This window comes from Ursus americanus, chromosome 19 (genome assembly GCF_024610735.1).
Source record: "Ursus americanus isolate L20-20 chromosome 19, mUrsAme1.1.p, whole genome shotgun sequence".
In the NCBI taxonomy this organism is placed as follows: domain Eukaryota; kingdom Metazoa; phylum Chordata; class Mammalia; order Carnivora; family Ursidae; genus Ursus; species Ursus americanus.
The window spans coordinates 14,996,453-15,002,473 of NC_142145.1; positions in this window are offsets into that span (position 1 = coordinate 14,996,453).

The following is a 6,021-nucleotide window of genomic DNA, read 5'->3' on the forward strand; positions in this document are numbered from 1 at the left end:
TCACCACCACAAAGTAGCTAAAACAACTTCAACTTAACATGTTGGATTTCTCAGTAATGTGTCATTTGAGAATGGTAAACAGAATACCAACACGTGTGGGAACAAATACGGCTAAAGCACCGGTTTGCTTAACTAGAACAAATAAAGGATGTCGGGTTTGCAAGACTGTTTGACAGCCTGTGGACTAATAGTGCCACCTGGTGGGCAAATGCAATAAATGCAAAGAAGGTTTCTAGGTAGGCATATTTGTGTGTGTGTCCGTGTGTGCGTGCGTGCGTGTGTTAATTAGGGAAGTTAAAGGGATTCTAGTTAAATTTTCTTGCGTAAAGTCATAGTAAAGCATATTCAAATGAACCTGTAAGAAAACCAGCTCCTGAGAGCTTCTTCCCACATATTTTTAACAAGGTTTACTAGGAATTAGTACCAGATCCCTCATCTGTCATTTATGCAGAGTAAATTTAAGCAAATTGCTTAATTTCTCTGAGTCTCAGATAATTTACATCCATAATATCAGTTAATTCTCACAAGAGAACACTGCATGGAGGATATTAATATTCTCATTTTTTTTTAAATGAGAAATCAAATTCTGCGGCTTAAAACAAATTAGGCCTCCTACAGCAGGTAACCCTCCCAGCTGATCAACCCTTTGAATATTATTTCATTTATTAGAACTTTGATTAAATGGCATGCAAAACCCCACAGTTTGCTGTTTCCTTAGAAGTTTTTATAAATAGAAAATGATTTCTGTTTCATTTGATTTGCCGTATGCAAAACTTGTGCAAAGACGTCAGCACATCAGACGTGGCCTCCGCTGGACGGAGATGAGAATATGAAGCGGGTATGGTGGTCTCGAGAGAGCAGATGGCATCTTGTTAAAAAGAACACGAAGGGAGAGTGGGAAATTGCTATTCGTTCTGGCTTGCCAGAGCTTTCGAGACCCTCGGAGGAAGTGGAGCCTATACTGTGGACTCTCCCTTCTTGATCCCTCGGAGCGTGGGGCTCACTGCGTGAAGAGCAAATGCACTGCCCAGCCGCACAGCCGTGCACATCCTTCCAACCCCACATGAAGACTCAGCGATGGGGGCGGGCTGGCCCCCACTCTGCCTTAGCATTTTTCTTTCTTATTTTTTAAAATCACGTTTTTTGAAGTATAATTCACACACAGCACAACTTACTTTTTTAGGTATATATTTCTATCAGGTGTGTTTTTCGTTAAAGATTTTATTTGAGAGAGAGAGAACGCGTGGGGAGGAGCAGAGGAGGAGGGAGAGGGAGAGAGAATCGCAAGCTGAGTCTGAGCTGAGGGGGGGCTGGATCTCCCCACCCTGAGTTCATGACTGAGCTGAAACCCAAGAGTCCACACACTGAACCAACGGAGTCACCCAGGTGCCCCCATTTCTATCAGTTTTAACAAATACATGCAACCACATAGCCACCATCGCAAGTGAGAAGTAGAGTGTGTCCATTACTTCCTTGTCCCGCTGACCGTGGGTCCCCCAGCACGACCCCCAGCCCTGCAACTCCTGCTTTACCTTTTGTTCTTATCATTTTGTCCTTTCTAAAATGTCATACAGATAGAATCAAAATCACGTAGGCTTTTGTGTCTGGCTTCTTTTCCTTGCAGTTATGCTTAAGAGGCCCATTCAGATTGTCACGTGTATAAAAGTGATATATTTTTATATTATGCATATTATGTGTGTGGTTGGATAGTACTGCATTGTACGGCTGCATCACCATTGATTTATGGAGCCATCACTTGGTGAGCCGCTCACTGGGACTGTTATGAATAAAACTGCTATAAACATTTGCCAAGATGCTTTCTGTGGACATACATTTTTATTTGATTTGGGTAGAAATCTAGAGGTGGAATTGCTTTGTTATATTTAATATATAAAAATATAAAAATCCGGGGCGCCTGTGTGGCTCAGTCGGTTATGCGTCTGACTTGGGCTGGGGTCATGGTCTCAGGGTCCTGGGATCCACTCCCACATCCCGGTCCCCTGCTCAGCAGGGAGTCTGCTTCTCCCTCTCCCTCTGCCTCTGCCTGTCATGCACCCTGCTTGTGCTCTCTCTCTGTCAAATAAATGAATAAAATCTTTAAATTTATATATATAATATATAATATTTTATATATTTTTATATTATACATTTTTATTATATATTATATATTATTATATATTTTTATATATAATCACTGCTTGCCACAGTGATCATTCAGCTTTGCATGCCCACTAGCAATTTTGAGAGTTCCTGTTCCTTGACGCTTTCATCTGCGCTTAGTGTTATTATCAATTTCTGTGTGTTATTCTGTGTGTTTTCTGCTATGGTTTGATTTGCATTTTCCTAATGACTAAAGATGGTGATAAGCTTTTCATGTGTACGTTTGCCATTCCTCTATCTTTTGTCACAGAGGGTCCTCTAATGTCAATTACATCAGATTGGTTATATTGTTTTTAGGTTTTCTTTACCCTTATTGATCATCTGTCTACTTGTGGTATAAATTACTGAGAGAAAATGAAAGTCTTAAACTCTAATTGTATATGGGTTTAAATCTTCTTTAAATTTTATCATTTTTAATTGTATTTTGAAGCTCCAAATATTAGATGAATATACATAGAGGAAAGTGATGTTTTCTCGGTGAATTGACACCTTTTATCATTTCTTTACTCCTTCCCCCTTACTTAAAAACTTTCAACCTATGTCTTTATACGTAACTGGCACACATCTTCAAGGCAGTATTAAAGCTCTGTCTTTTAGTTGAGGCATTGAGAATGCTGACATTTAATGTAGTTTTTTATGTGGTTGGGTTTTAAACTGCCATCTTGCTAGTCATTTTTCTATTTTCTCCATTTGCTGCTGCTTTCTTTTGAATTAAGAATTGTGGGTTGTTTTAAAAATTCCACTTATCTCCACCAGTAGTTAATTAGTTATATGCCTTTATTTTTTTAGTGGTTACATCAGGGTTTGCAACATAAATCTTTTCTTTTCTTTTCTTTTCTTTTTTTTTTTTGTGACTGCCCTCCAGCTCTGTACTTCCTCAGTACTGTGTTGGCTGTTCTGTGTCTTTTGTCTTTCTGTATATATCTTAGAATCAGTTTTTCTGATATCTGCAAAGTAAATTGCAACAATTTTGGTTGGACTTGCCTGAATATGTAGATCAAATTGGAGAGAACTGACATTTTAACAATATTGAATCTTTCTATCCATGAAAATGGAATATCTCTCCACGTATTTAGATCTTTGATTTCTTTCATCAGAGTTCTGTCATTTTCCTTATATACATCTTATACATATTTTATTAAATTCATACTTAAGCATTTCTCTTTTTTTGGTGCTCACATAAATAGTATTGTGTTTTTATTTTCAAATCCCAAGAGTTCTTTGCTGATATATAGGAAAGCAGTTGACTTTGGTATCATAAGATTGTATCCTGCAGTCTTACTATAATCACTAATTAGTTGCAGAACTTTTTTTTATCAATTCTTCAAAATTTTTACATGGACAACCAAGTCATCTGCAAACAAAGACAGTTGCATTTCTTCCTTCCCAGTCATTATACATTTTATTTCCTTATTTTATTGCACTAGCTAGCATTTGTAGTCTGGGAGTGAGTAGGAGGATGAGCGGAAGCATCCTGGCCTTGTTGCCCATCTCAGGAAGAAAGCACCTTGTTTGTCACAAGTATAATGTTAGTTGTTTATTTTTATATAAATTTTATTTTTTAAGCAGTTTTAGGTTCACATAGAAAAACTGAGTAGAAAGTATAGAGAGTTCCTATATAACTGGTGCTTTCACATATGCACATCCTCCCCCACTATCAACATCCCCCACCGGAATGGTACATTTGTTACAATCAATGAACGTACATTGATGTATCAGTAATCACCCAAAGTCTATAGTTTACATCATGGTTCATTCTTGATGTTACCTTCTATGACTTTGCACGAATATATAATGGCATGTATCCATCGTTATGGTATCATACAGAGTATTTTCACTGCCCTTAAGATTCTCAGTGTTCTACTTATTCTTCAGTCCTCCCCATCCCAACCCCCGGCAACCACTGATCTTTTTACTATCTTCATAGTTTTGCTTTTTCCAGAATGTCATGTAGTTGGAATCATACAATATGTAGCCTTTCAAATTGACTTCTTTCACCCATTAATATGTATGTTAGGTTCCTTCCTATCTTTTCATGGATTGATAGCTCATGTCCTTTTAGTGCTGAATAATATTCCATTGTTTGGATGTAGCACACTTTATCCATTCACCTACTAAACAACATCTTAGTTGCTTCCAAATTTTGGCAATTATAAATAAAGCTGCTATAAATATCTGTGTGCAGGATTTGGGGTGGACATAAGTCTTCAACTCCTTTGAGTAAGTATCGATGAGTATGACTGCTGGATCATATGATAAGAGTACATTTACTTTTATAAGAAACGGCCCAACTGTCTTCCACAGAAGCTGGACCGTTTTGCATTCCCCCTAGCAGTGAATGAGAACTCCTGTTGGTCCACATCTTCACTAGCATTTGGTATTACCAGTGTTTTTAATTTTTATTTCTGTATTTTGTCCATTCTAATGGATGTGTGTCTCATTGTTCTTTTAATATGCATGTCCCTAATGCCATATGATGTCAAGCATCTTTGCATATGCTTGATCGCCATTTGTGTCTCTTTCTTCTTGAGGTGTCTGTTCAGTTCTTTCGGTCATTTTTTAATTGGGTTGTTCATTTTCCTGTTGTTCCGATTTAAGAGGTCTTTGTATATCTTGGATAAAAGTCCTTTATGAAATATGTCTTCTTTAAACATTTATTTCCCAGTCTGACTTGCCTACTCATTCTGTTAAGCTATTGGTTTTTGTAGAAGTTCCTTATCAAGTTGAGAACTTTCCCTCTATTCATAGTTTGCTAAATGTTTCTATGCTGAATAAATGTTGGATTTTATCGAATGTTCTTTCTATATCTATTGATATGGTCATATGATTTTTCTTCTTTAGTCTGCTGATATGACGGATTACATTAATTGGTTTTCAGATGTTGAATCGGCCAAATGATCTAGAGCTTCAAAAATAAATATATTTTGTGCTTTTGTAGATTAAAGAGCAAATTTAATCAGTAAGATGGGAAGATTAAATTTTAAAAAATAAGCTTCCTTAGATACATGAAGTACATTGTGGATATTGCTAATTAGATTGTATATGGTCAGAGAATAAATCCAAGGTTGAAAGAATTTTACGATGAAACACCATAAAGACATAAATTTGAATATTGCTGATTTTAACTTGATTTGACACTCCCATTTTGCCAATTACTTTTACTTGAAAGTTAAATTATAAGTAATTTAATTAACAGAAAATTGCCTGCCCTAAAAAAAAAATTGCTTTTACTGAAACATTTTCTTTTATGTTTAAAGTGTTTTCTTTTTGTATTTTTTACATGTAGAAATATACTCTGTATTTTCAACATGCCAATACATACTTTTTCCAACTTACTCTAGATAATAAATTAATATAAATTAGATAATAAATTTAATATAAATTATCTCTTTCCTCAAAACAAAATATTCTGTTTGTTATTAGGAATCGGGCCCAGGAAAAAAAATTTTTTAAAGATTTTATTTATTTATTTATTTGAGAGAGAGAGAGAGAACACAAGCAGGGGGAGTGGCAGAGGGAGAAGCAGACTCCCTGCTAAGCAGGGAGCCCAACTATGACTATGTGGGGCTCGATCCCAGGATCGTGGGGTCATGACCTGAGCCAAAGGCAGACACTTAACCGACTGAGCCACCCAGGTGCCCCAACCCCCGGAAAATTTTTATTGGAATTATAATAATCTGTTTCAAAGTGTCTATAAAACTTCTAAGATGTTTACGCACACACATACTACTCCTTAAAATGTTTAATGTGAGTATGATATCTAATAACTACAATATGTACATAGAGAGGAATGGATAACCACTGAGTTTTAAAATGTAGTCAAAAGTACAGTACATTTAATGAGAGTTAATGAAAGTTGCG